This window comes from Stylophora pistillata, chromosome 8 (genome assembly GCF_964205215.1).
Source record: "Stylophora pistillata chromosome 8, jaStyPist1.2, whole genome shotgun sequence".
NCBI lineage: Eukaryota > Metazoa > Cnidaria > Anthozoa > Scleractinia > Pocilloporidae > Stylophora > Stylophora pistillata.
This window is the reverse complement of record NC_142526.1, coordinates 34,156,870-34,168,407: the sequence shown is the minus strand read 5'-3', so window position 1 is coordinate 34,168,407 and position 11,538 is coordinate 34,156,870. Positions and strand designations below refer to the sequence as shown.

The 11,538-nt window shown below is 35.7% G+C and overlaps 1 long non-coding RNA gene and 2 pseudogenes across 5 annotated transcripts in view; 1 reads left to right on the top strand and 2 right to left on the bottom strand.

The window, feature by feature from the left end:
* Positions 1-11,538, bottom strand: part of LOC148725952 (uncharacterized) — a 35,411-nt gene that overhangs the window by 11,809 nt on the left and 12,064 nt on the right. The gene's annotated exons all lie outside the window — the stretch shown is intronic.
* On the top strand, positions 10-3,828 carry LOC111340616 (solute carrier family 67 member A2-like; annotated as a pseudogene). The gene is made up of 5 exons (XR_015990894.1): positions 10-132; positions 243-330; positions 705-748; positions 1,925-2,055; positions 2,283-3,828. The product of XR_015990894.1 is annotated as a solute carrier family 67 member A2-like (transcript).
* LOC148725953 (peroxisomal targeting signal 2 receptor-like) lies at positions 3,754-10,907 on the bottom strand (annotated as a pseudogene). Its single transcript, XR_015990895.1, has 11 exons — positions 10,582-10,907; positions 10,362-10,419; positions 9,204-9,318; positions 8,942-8,977; positions 8,697-8,773; positions 8,115-8,223; positions 7,078-7,187; positions 6,592-6,629; positions 6,296-6,371; positions 5,190-5,345; positions 3,754-4,652 (listed from the first exon to the last, which is right to left on the bottom strand). The product of XR_015990895.1 is annotated as a peroxisomal targeting signal 2 receptor-like (transcript).

Sequence of the window (11,538 nt, the reverse complement as noted above, 5' to 3'; positions counted from 1 at the left end):
TTAATATAATCAAACAAATTGAACATGCATGGTGTTCTCGGTTCGAAGTGGCCAAAGGTGACTTTGGCTTCCTTCCTTAGGAAGAAAGAGGGAACGGTGCTGATTTACTGTTTGTACTGCGTAGGATTTCTGGTATGATCGACCAGTGCCGCTTTCTTTTTCAATAACTTAATCTTGTTGAGATGAGTATAATCAAACATCGAACAAGAGACCAAAGATTGTTGTTGTCTTATGTCTAACAGGATTTGTTCGCTGTAAGTTGCTTCTTACCTCTTCTCACACACAGAGCTAGAGAGCTTGGGGCATCACCGTCGCTTGTCGGAGTGATAGGTTAGTGGATCCGTAAAGAGGCACACTTTAAAACAAACGAGCTTCCTCTACCTGGAAAACTCACTAGTTCATTGATAAATTGCACCTGTTAATTCATTGTTTCACTATACATACGGCGTTTCTTCTCGATGGGAAGTTATCCGTCGTTATTCTTACAGTTCTTGACTTATAAATTGTCCCGAAAAATATGCCTCGTTAAAAAAAAAGAACAAGTTGGACAGAGACAGAAGATTCCTATTCTTTCAGCAATCTTGTGTGTCGTCAAATTATATACTCAAGACTTGGATTTTTGAGAAAAAATTGCTTATTAAAAAGTTGTTAAGGCTGGCTTTTTATCAGTATAATAATTGGTTTTCTGTTTTATTATGTCACAGGGTCTATATACGGTGCCCTTCAATTCTTTTCCAGTCCTGTCATGGTAAGAGTTTTGTCTACATTATTATTATTATTATTATTATTATTATTAAAATAAGTCTTCACAAAAAATTGTAAACTGCTGCAAGCAGTTTGTTAAGTCCCCTGAAAAACATTGTTAAGTGCTTAGAGGCTTGTAATAAGTGTTATATAAATTGTAATTCATTATTATTATAATTTATTGTTATATGCATAAAGTCACGCAACACTTTCACAAAGTATACTTAAAAACAAGATTATGAGCCTATTTTTTTTTATGTGACAGTTGATATGGGTGAAGTCCAAATTGACCAAGGGGGGCATAGATATCTAGAGAGCATACTATGTAATTGTTACAATTTGTATATATTTACTTGTTGTTCAAAACTCAGTATCAAGACCTGGGGTGGATCCAGGGGTGGTTCGGGTGGTTCGGTCGAACCCCCTAAATTTTCCCTGAGAACGCTGGAAATCATGTTTCCGAAGACCTAATTTTCAAAATCTTGGACCCCTCAGGAGGAGAACAACTCTCCAAACCCCCTCCAAACCCCCCTTGACTAAATCCTGGATCCACCCCAGAAGACAGGCTCAGGCATTGACTGTATTTATTTACAATCTCACACTGGTAGCCTACTCACTTCACCTACCAAGCATTACAGAATTCATAGTGAGAAGCATGAAGCTGATTAGATTACAAGATTTTTGATATTACCCTGTTGGGGAGGGAAGGACATTTGGTTAACTTGTGCTTGGTGTGTACCCGCATGTTATAGTTTATTCTTTGGCCGGTTAAACACCCTATCTTAGTCACTTTTAGGCAAATGTAATTTCTGTTATCCCAACTTAGTAACATGGGAGTCTTGTGCTGAGACTGTCTGTCATCAGCAGTAATGATTGATGTTTCAAACACAATGGAAGTCATCATTGATAACACTCCTAAAATGTTTCCTTTGTGTTCAAACCTTTTATGATAGATCACAAATAAATTTACACTGACATGGAATGCACAAAGATTTGCTCCTATTTTCACAATGTGGGCAGGCCTTGACTAAAGTAATATACTGTGTGACATAAAATACCATGGCTAACATAATTAATATGGCAGACTAGATTTTGAATGACTTTGAATCAGCTTTGAATTATTACTGAACTTGAAGTTAATGTACATGTATATTAGTGGTACACTTTTTCCTATTCGTAGGGCAAACTGAGTGATATATTTGGAAGAAAAAAATGTTCTTTTGATTAGCCTCTTTGGTGCAGCTGTAGGTTATAATCTGACAGGAATTCCAACAACATTACTTTTTCTAGCACTGAGCAGAGTTCCAGTAGGTGAGATCCTTTTTTTATCTGGTTTATAAGTATGGAATGAGTCCAGCTGTTCAATGCTTGTCAATTTTTACTGTTTACTGCAATCCATAGCTCCTGCAGAGGAGAGTGGGCATTAACATTAAATTGATATAAATCTAGTCTAGAATCCTAGTAGTGTAGTGTTTGGGAACATGCTTGGGTCATTTTTGTTGCACTACTTAAGATAAACTTGTATTGTTTGTTTTCAGGGATTTTCAAGCACAGTCAAAGTGTTGCAAAGACATATCTTTCAGATGTCTCACCCTCTATTGATCATCCTAAAGTGTTTGGGAACTTTAATGCATTTTCCAGTCTAGGTTTTGTAATTGGTCCTTTGATAGGTGGACACTTGGCCATGCAGTCAAATGGTTTCTCTAGGGTGACTGCCTTAACTGGATGCATTTTTTTGATCAATTTTTTCTTTGTATGGTTCTTTGTGACACCAGTTGAACAAGTAAGGAAGCAGTCTTCTACAAGGCAAGAATGTGATCCACTCCTTGCTGATGACAATACAGTAAACAACAAAATGGCTGACCACATAGAAAGTGAACTAGATAGGAAAGAACTGAGGGATAGAAAAGAACTCAGTAAAAAAGCAGGCACCTCCACATCCAATGGAACAAGTATATGCAAAATTTCTTCATTGAGTTCATCACTAGATTTGATAGTAATTCGTTTTGTGATGGGATTTTCGATGCTAGTCTTTCGCAGCAATTTCACCTCCATGTTAGAGTTCCACTTCAATACTAGTCCAAAAACCAATGGCTATATTATGTCTTACAATGGTCTAGTTGGTGGTTTTTCTGGAATTCTAGTGGGAAAGATAGCAAAATTGTACAATCACAATGATGCAAAGATGCAACTTCACTTCTCACTAATTCTTATGGCATCACTTCTAGGCATAACATTTTCACCCAGCATATTGTTTATTCCAATCTTCATTACGCCACTGGCAATCTCGAGTGCAGTCTGCCGTGTCTGCACAACTAATCTGACTTTCCGCAGGGGCAGGGAGGATGAGAAAGGTGTCATGTTAGGGATAGGGAACTCATTACTGTCATTTGCACGAATGATTTCTCCTGCTTTAGGTGGGTTTGCTCAGGAGGTTAGTGTTTATGGGCCTGGTTGCATTGGTTCCCTTATAGCAGGCATGGGTGTTGTTATCATGGTACTCTTCCCACCTGATAGACCCAGAGTAAACAAAAGGGAGAAGAAAGAGCAGTGAGAACTACATATAGCAGTATGCTTTTGATTTCATCCATTTTACAAAGAGCCATTTCCAAATATTTTATGCCATAAAAGTCAGAGTATTATGATCATATCTTTAAAAAGGATATCACTTACTCGTTTGGAAACAAAGGGTAGAAGGGATGAGAATGGTTAAAAATAGGGAGCATTAATTTAAGCAGACAAGTGATGAGAATAGTCGATCTAAAGCTGAATTCTCCAAACTAACATCATAAGAGTTGTATGGCAGACAGTAAGGAGAATTTCTAATGGATTGTAGGAGTGAAAGCTTGGAGTTCAAATAAAAGGAAAGATTAGATGCTAGCCAACTGTTTTGGCTAGCATCTAAGCATGTTCAAGACAAGCATTTACCACTATCCACACAATTCTGGAGTAAAATCCTAATCATAGTGCCAATGCTAGTCTTGGATTTTCTTTACTTGGGGCAAAGTATTCTTATAAAGTTTATAAGTAAATCTTTATTTCTTTGAAAAATTAAAATACATATCAATATAATTGATATTTCAATGTTGAAACAACTCTAAATTTATTTCACTGGGAAATTTTTACAAATTAATTCTTTATTCCCACATGTACAGTTACTGGTTCCCTGAATTGCAAAATTATTTACTGTATCATTGAAAATTGTTTTAAATTGTGTGTTCTATATATAATATTTGTACCCAATCTCTGGGAGATGTTGGCCAGTGCAGGACGGATAATTAGTCACTGTCAGTGCTAATTATTTTAAATTTCTGGTATACATGTAGATGTTATTTTTGTGTGGAATTCGACATGTGAGTGATGTCATATTTTGTGTAAAATACTTGCAGATAACATACATGTATAAGTATTTGTCTAAAACACATTAAATGTAATTCAATCTATATTCAGTTATCAGGCAAGCAACAACACTTCAGACCATTATGGTTGTACTGTAGTAATTCTTGCATTTCAAATATAAGAATTTTAGAAAATTGTCTCAAATGTATTTTATGTTGGACAAAATATTTCATATCATAGAATTATTTACAAGTAAGGGAAAATTACATTGTGTAGAGCAAAATATTGGATCTGATGCATAATGCCCTGCTCATGGAATATAAATCATCAATGAACAAAACCAAGAGTTAAGTTTCATATCATTGTAAGCAAATTGTTCTCACATAAATAATTAAAGAAAGTAGTAGATTGGGCTAATAAAGATATTTTGTCATGTAAGAGTGTATCACTGAAGAAACTTTTTAAATTACAATCTACTGTATCAGTTAGTCATTTCATGATAGTCATCTTTACAGCAGAGAAGGTGGAGAGTGTATTTTCACTTTTTCATTCCATGAACAGTCAGCAATCTATAACATGGAAGAAGAATTAGAGGAAAATCTGCCTAAATTGATCATGACCAGTACTCTTTGCCATAGTTTTAACTGTTCACAGGGTCATTCTTTTTTTAAAATCCCCTCTATGAATGAAGCCAAGTTCAACACCTCAACTGAATTGATAATGTAAAATTTGCCATTGCAGAGTATTAAAGCTAGCACTTTGCAGTTCATCAGAGCGCTCTGATGAAGGACTAACATGTGAAACATTGCCTTCAGAGACTCTTTATGGTGGTTGATTTATAGTTACTATAATTACATGTATCAACTCAGTTAATAAAACCAAATTATCTTGTAGTACCAATAACCACCATGGTTTCTTCGGAGACTTAACCCTCTTGCCTCTCCAAATACTTGGCAACAACACAAGCTCATATCCTTCTGGAAATAATCACGATACAGCAATGTCTTCTAGATCACTAGATCTTTACTGCAGGCCTGGACTTTGGCAAACTATTGGTCTCATTATCACTAATATGTTGAGATATTTTTTTTTAATGTAAAAATTACCTGTCCTGGAAGATGAAGATTGAAATCTAATCCCAGAACAAATTCTGTGTGGTGTTCTGTAGTCTCTAATGGACATGTTCCGTTGGCAATGTTCCAAGTTCGAACTGTAAAGTCATAGGAGCAAGATGCCAGTAAGGTGCCATTATGGGGAGAGCACTGATGAGAAATAATAGATGAAGTGATAAATTTTTGTTATCAACCCTGATAATACAGTAAGTCTTCTTGATATGAAAACATATTTGGAAGATGTTCATACATATAACTGTGTACACTAATCAGGAAAGCCTGTTGATAACGGAAGGACCACTACTTTTACATGACTTTTATATCATTCTACAGTATCATCTTATTTAAGCTACTGTTTGTAACAGTTGTTTGAGCAGAATTAGAATTAATGAGAACTAGGTTGCAGTTGAGAACTACGTCGCATAATTATATTTTACCTAATTTTCAGACAAGCCATTTTAAATCAGTTTTTATTAATAGATGTCTTTTCAATAGTAATTAATACCTTTTCTTTTTCCTTATTCATTCTATTCATGTTAATTGTTGCACATCTGTTTGCACAATAGTTCTTAATAAAGACCTTTATTATTATTATTATTATTATTGTTAATAGTCAGCTTTCTTTATCCCAAGGGATTGAAGACCTCAGTGTCACTTTGCACCAAGAGATAGTACTGTTCTTGATTGAAAGTAGCAATGAAAATGACAAATAATCAATTTCAAAAAGAAAGACCTAAAACAAGTTCAATACAAAGTTCAATATTTCAGAGAATAAGGTAGGACCCTCCTTCCAAATATGAGGCTTACAGGGTGACTGAGTGAGAAATTAATTATCAAACTTGCCAGTTAGATTTTAAAATTTATGAGCTAAGGGTTGCAGGATTGCCAGGGAAAATTACACACCAGAGAATAAAACATTCTGTGACAGCCAAACGCATGTTGCCAATTTGGCCAGTTTTCCAAAAATTAGACAAAATGTTTTACTCCTCACCATAGTGACTGAAGTAGTTGCAAGTAGGATTGCTGTCTTAGTAAAAGGGAGTGGTATTTAGGCTAAACCTTTCCTTCCCACCTGCAAACTGGTTAAAAGTGGTTCTTACCTTCACTCGTCTTACTGCATACTGGTGGCCTTCTAGTGTAAACACAGGTGCGGTTATGTTTCTCAGATCCCAACCTCTATATATTGGAGGAAAGACAACCATTACGACATGAATTGACAAGGTGTATGTACATATAACTTTTACTGACTAAAATTCCACCAAAAATATTTATAAAACTATTATCAAAAAAGTTAATTAATCATCTATTCTATAATTCAATTTATGCTGTCTCACAGAACTATGTCCAACAACTGCAAAAAATAATTTTTTTATAAATGATATTACCAAATTGGTACCTGATTTTTGTATCCACTGATCCAGTCACCACTAAATTCTCCAAAAGATACAAAAAAATGTCAGACAATTAAGTGAAACATTCCTTTATATTGTTAAGTATTCAATTAATATGATAATCATTGACTATGTTCATTGTTAGGAGTCATCTTTAATACTACTGCATGTGCATTGAAAACAAAGAATGAACATTTTGTTAATAAACTGTATCCCAATGAAGGAAATTGGTACATTCAGTTGCAAATGATCACAGACATACATAGAACTAATAATTATCATCAGTCATCTCTCCCACAGCACCTGAGACAAACAAAACTCAGAACACAGTCCTACTGTACTGTACACACACACTGTATACTATTAGAATGACCACTGGAGCTATTTTCTTGAGATAAATGTACACATAAACTAAGTTAGAACTACCCTTCCCCTAACAGTTGCTGTCCCTAATTAAGTACAGGTACTGGTATGTCAATTGTGACCCTTACCACATCATATTTGGCCCAGTCACAAGTGAGGACCTCCCCATCATGAGCCCTAATGGTCTGTTGAGCACGTGGAGGGGCTGATATGTCCCATATCCTAAGGGTGTTGTCTCCTACAAAATTGTCCAGCGTTTTCAAGAATTATTGACATGTAATTACTAATTTTGTGGACATGAATCAAATTAATTTTCTTAATGACATGGTGGTCCTCTTTTTTGTTAATTCTAGAGTACTTAATCATTGCTATGCTGTCTAACACAAACTCTTGCCAACACAGGTTAAATTCTCTATCCATGGACTTCATCTCTATCCCACTTTGATCACTTCTTAACGACTGTAATTACTTTTAAATTAATGAGTCCAGTTATTGCTCATTTGCAATGTAAGCCTTCTTCATTTTAGGAGTGACTTATAACTAATTCCTCTTACTTAAACAACACATGGCCAGACAGACAGCTTATGAAAAATGCAAAAAAACCACCACCAAGAAGACAATGGTCAATTTGACTCTTTAACTCTCATGTGTGACCAAGAAAGAATTTCTCCACACAGTACCAATACAATATCAAGCTGACAAGTAATGAGAATACAGAAAAATATCAAATCAAGGGGATTTTCAGTTGATCAAATATCAAGTTCTCTTAGAATTGTATGGCAGTTTCTATAATCAAGAAATGGATAGATATTCTAGTCTTCTCGGATAAGGATGAACAAACCGTACGCCTGTCTCCTGCAGGGTTAGGGGTAGGAGACGTTAATTTCTCACCCATTAGATTACTGTGTGGATGTCCTCCCTTGGGTGGGATGAGTGAGTGTTGGCCCTGAAAAGCTCCGATGGGGAGTGGTCAATTAACCTATGTATGTATGTATGTATGTATGTATGTATGTATGTATGTATGTATGTATGAATGTCAGAAGAAATGCAACACAAATGAGATATTTGGGGTGAAAGGGTTATAAATAAATTCTCAGGCTGAACTTCTAGCATTATGGGCAATGGATCACAGGAAGGGCAACTAACAATGCGATGTTTTAGTAACCTGAAGCAGAAGCAAATGTCCTTGAAACATGTGGAGACCACACTGCACTGTAAACTACATGCTGATGATCAGCAAATGTAGCTAGAGATTGGGCTCCATTCGGATCCCACTGGGAAAGAAAGTTACAGTTAGTGAATAAACTAAGTGTTACTATAACAGTATTTAATATCACAGCTATTTTTTAATTTTACATGGAATAGATTAGCATCATAACTACTCTTATAAAACCTATGCATCATGCTTGTAACTTGACAGTTTCATAACTGATACTCACACCCCAGTTGATGTCGCTATGTAATTGGACAGCTAGCACACATGTGCATATGCTGTTGCCACGCATTTCACCAAGTTCACTATTCTTCAATTTTCTTTTTTGAATGAAATGTGTAACCAATGGCTAGTTTGTTTTTCTAGTTTGTCACAGTTTCAATTAATTGGGAACAGGATGGTGTGTTGTACTGTCTGTTATCATACTAATGATTCACAAATCAGACTTGAGCTCCATAGCTGTCTGATTTTGTGAGCCACAGATCTAATTACAAATCAAATTGGACTCAACTCAGCCCTATTACCATTACTTACCAGTTTTATGCTGTGATCCCAAGATGCACTCAAAATTGATCAAGTTGTCTATTACAGTTCCAGTCCACACCATAGACCTTTAGAAGTACAGGCAAGAAAAGTAAACATGGTTTGAATTTACTGTGATGTGTTAAACTATAAGCAGGAAAAACATGTAGGATACCAAAATCATACTCTACCCCATTCAGAACAGCAATATTTTCATTTTAATTTATAACTAATTCTTTTAATTTAGTCCTTCCTACCTCAGCACTGTGCTCTTTGCAGACCTTTACAGGACCCTTTAACAAAACACAGGGAGTTAATTTCCAACTGCTTTGACACTCATCGTATCATCATAAGTCAGATCCTAGTTCTCTTCTCTGAAACACAAGCAAAGTCCTGAGCTAACTTAATTGACTTGCAGAACCAAAGAGATCTTAATTGCCAAACTAACCAAAATTATCTTGATATGCCACAACTCAGTTTTCCAAAGAGACTCTAAAGGTCTAAGCTTCCAAGATGTACCTTAGGGTTTTTGAGATCCCACATCTGAATTGAACCATCTCCACTAGCAGTGATACTAAAATCCTGATTGTGTTCACTCCATGAACAGTCAAAAAGACCCTCTCTCCACTCCCATCTGTCAAAATGATGACAAGGATTTCAATAATTTTGTATAAACTGTGTTGCCTAAGTCGTCTGAAGTTCCTTGTTTCTAAGAGTGGGTCTTTTTTTACTGTGTTTGCAAAATCTTGTCTTTAATTTGTATCAGAACCAAAGGTTTTATTGGCCTATGATCATGTTACGAGGATCGAATTATTTTTACTGAATCTGTCATGCAATCCCAGACTTTTCTAGAATTATCTATAATCTATAATATTCCAGAAACTTCTTTCATGTGACTCAGCAGTTTCCAAAAATAGTACAACTTGTAATACGCTATAAACAGTAATAGAACATTCTAGATAACTAAAGTAAATGTATAAAGGCTGGCTTGTGAGAAGTACAAAAGAGATTTGCCCGAGGGCTTACCCTCGTGGCTTGCTGACTGAACTTTTGGAAGCTATGATATGACAAGGCTATGACCTTTTGACCTTGCAATATCCGGAGAGAAGAAAGAGATGAAAAAGACGATAGTCGAGAGAGGAAGAAGATAGAGAATACAGAGTTTACTATGGAGTCCTCCGGTAAAGTTTGTGTACAAGGAAAGAATGCGATAAATCAAGAAAGCCAAGCGCTGTTGTCTTCAGTCGGCGGAAGTTGGAATTGGAGGTTGATCAAGATGATGAACACTTCTACGGCATAAAGGATTGTAAGCCTGCTTTATGAACTGCTTAACTTAATCTTTAACCTAAGTAAATTAGACAATGTAAAACTAATTAAATAATAGTTAAAATGGGTAACTGCTTGTTGTTACATTTTTGTTGCGTGCCATATATCGTACTCGGGAGTCTATTTTCATACATGCTTTGTTAGCGGACATTTGTTGGTCATTCGTGCACGTAACAATCAGTACAATCGAATATAACTCCTGAAGCCTTTGAAGAAATAATATACAAATCTCTTTTGATAAGCCGGCAATTAAGCTAGTTCTAACTAAAGGTTGTATTTGAATGTGGCAAAAACTTAAAAAAAAAAAATAATAAATAAAAAAAATAAGTTCCGCTTTAATCTGTAGCTCACCTTCCAATTACTTTAATTCCACTGGGAAGGATGTCTAGTACAAATAAAGTCCCACCACCTAACATGAGGTAAAAATCAATTTTACAAAAATCGAAGGTATTTTAATATGCTTCCTTTACACACATTTAACACAGAAGTAAATTCCTGAAGAAAGATTTACCTCCCAGCTGTAATATTCACTCTTCACATATTGTAAGCAATGTACCAAAGTTTTATTTACCTGCTATTCCATAATGTTGCGAAGTTGCACAAAGGAATCTTTGACCGAAGTATGGCGAAAACTTAACTGCATATCCATGGCGTCCACGTGTATAAAATGTCACAGCCATGACTTGACACAAAGTTTCCCAAAAAAAGATGAAATTACATGGTGTATATTTATATCTAAAAATTATAGTTCACTGATCGAATCATACTTTCGACCGTACCAGAAAAGTGTGTTTCAACTTACAGTTAATGATTTTTTGCAGCAGACATCGCATCCAGAGCTGAATAGGCTGTGTAAGCGTCATGGAAAATGACCGGACATTTTTCTTTGGAATACATGACAAACCACATGACATACAAACTGTACCCTGGGCTGTTTTAAAAATTGTCAGCTTTCTTGATACAGAACTGAGATTGCTACCAAAGGATGTCGGTGAAATTTCGTGGGGAGATCCATGCGCAGTGACGTAGTTTGTCAGTCAATGATAAAAAGCAAACAAGCAAACAAACAAACCGACAAACAAAAGAAATAAATAGATGACGAGCACAAGAGGATTTTGGCATTTTATTGTGTAGAAAAATACATGACAAAGGCGAAAAAAAAAAAAAAAAGCAAAAAAAAAAAACCCAGTTTCCTGTTCCCAGTCTCAGTAAGCCTCTTTCTTCACAGTGTTAAAATGTATATCGATGCCCCTGTGAGGATCTTATTTTGTACCAAAATCAATATATGATATACGGTACAGGCAAAAGGAAACGTGAAATGTTTCTTTCATGTATCAGCACAGCCACGAACACTTTTAACCTTTGTTAATTAATCTAACGTACCAATGAATGCCGCGTCTGGTTTAAAGCAAACGTAAAGCGAAAGCAATGTATTTATGATAAATGGGTCCACAGAGCACAGAGGCAAAAATTCGTGATACCTGGTGTGTAACATTGTGCCAATGTACACACTTGATAGCTTCTTCGA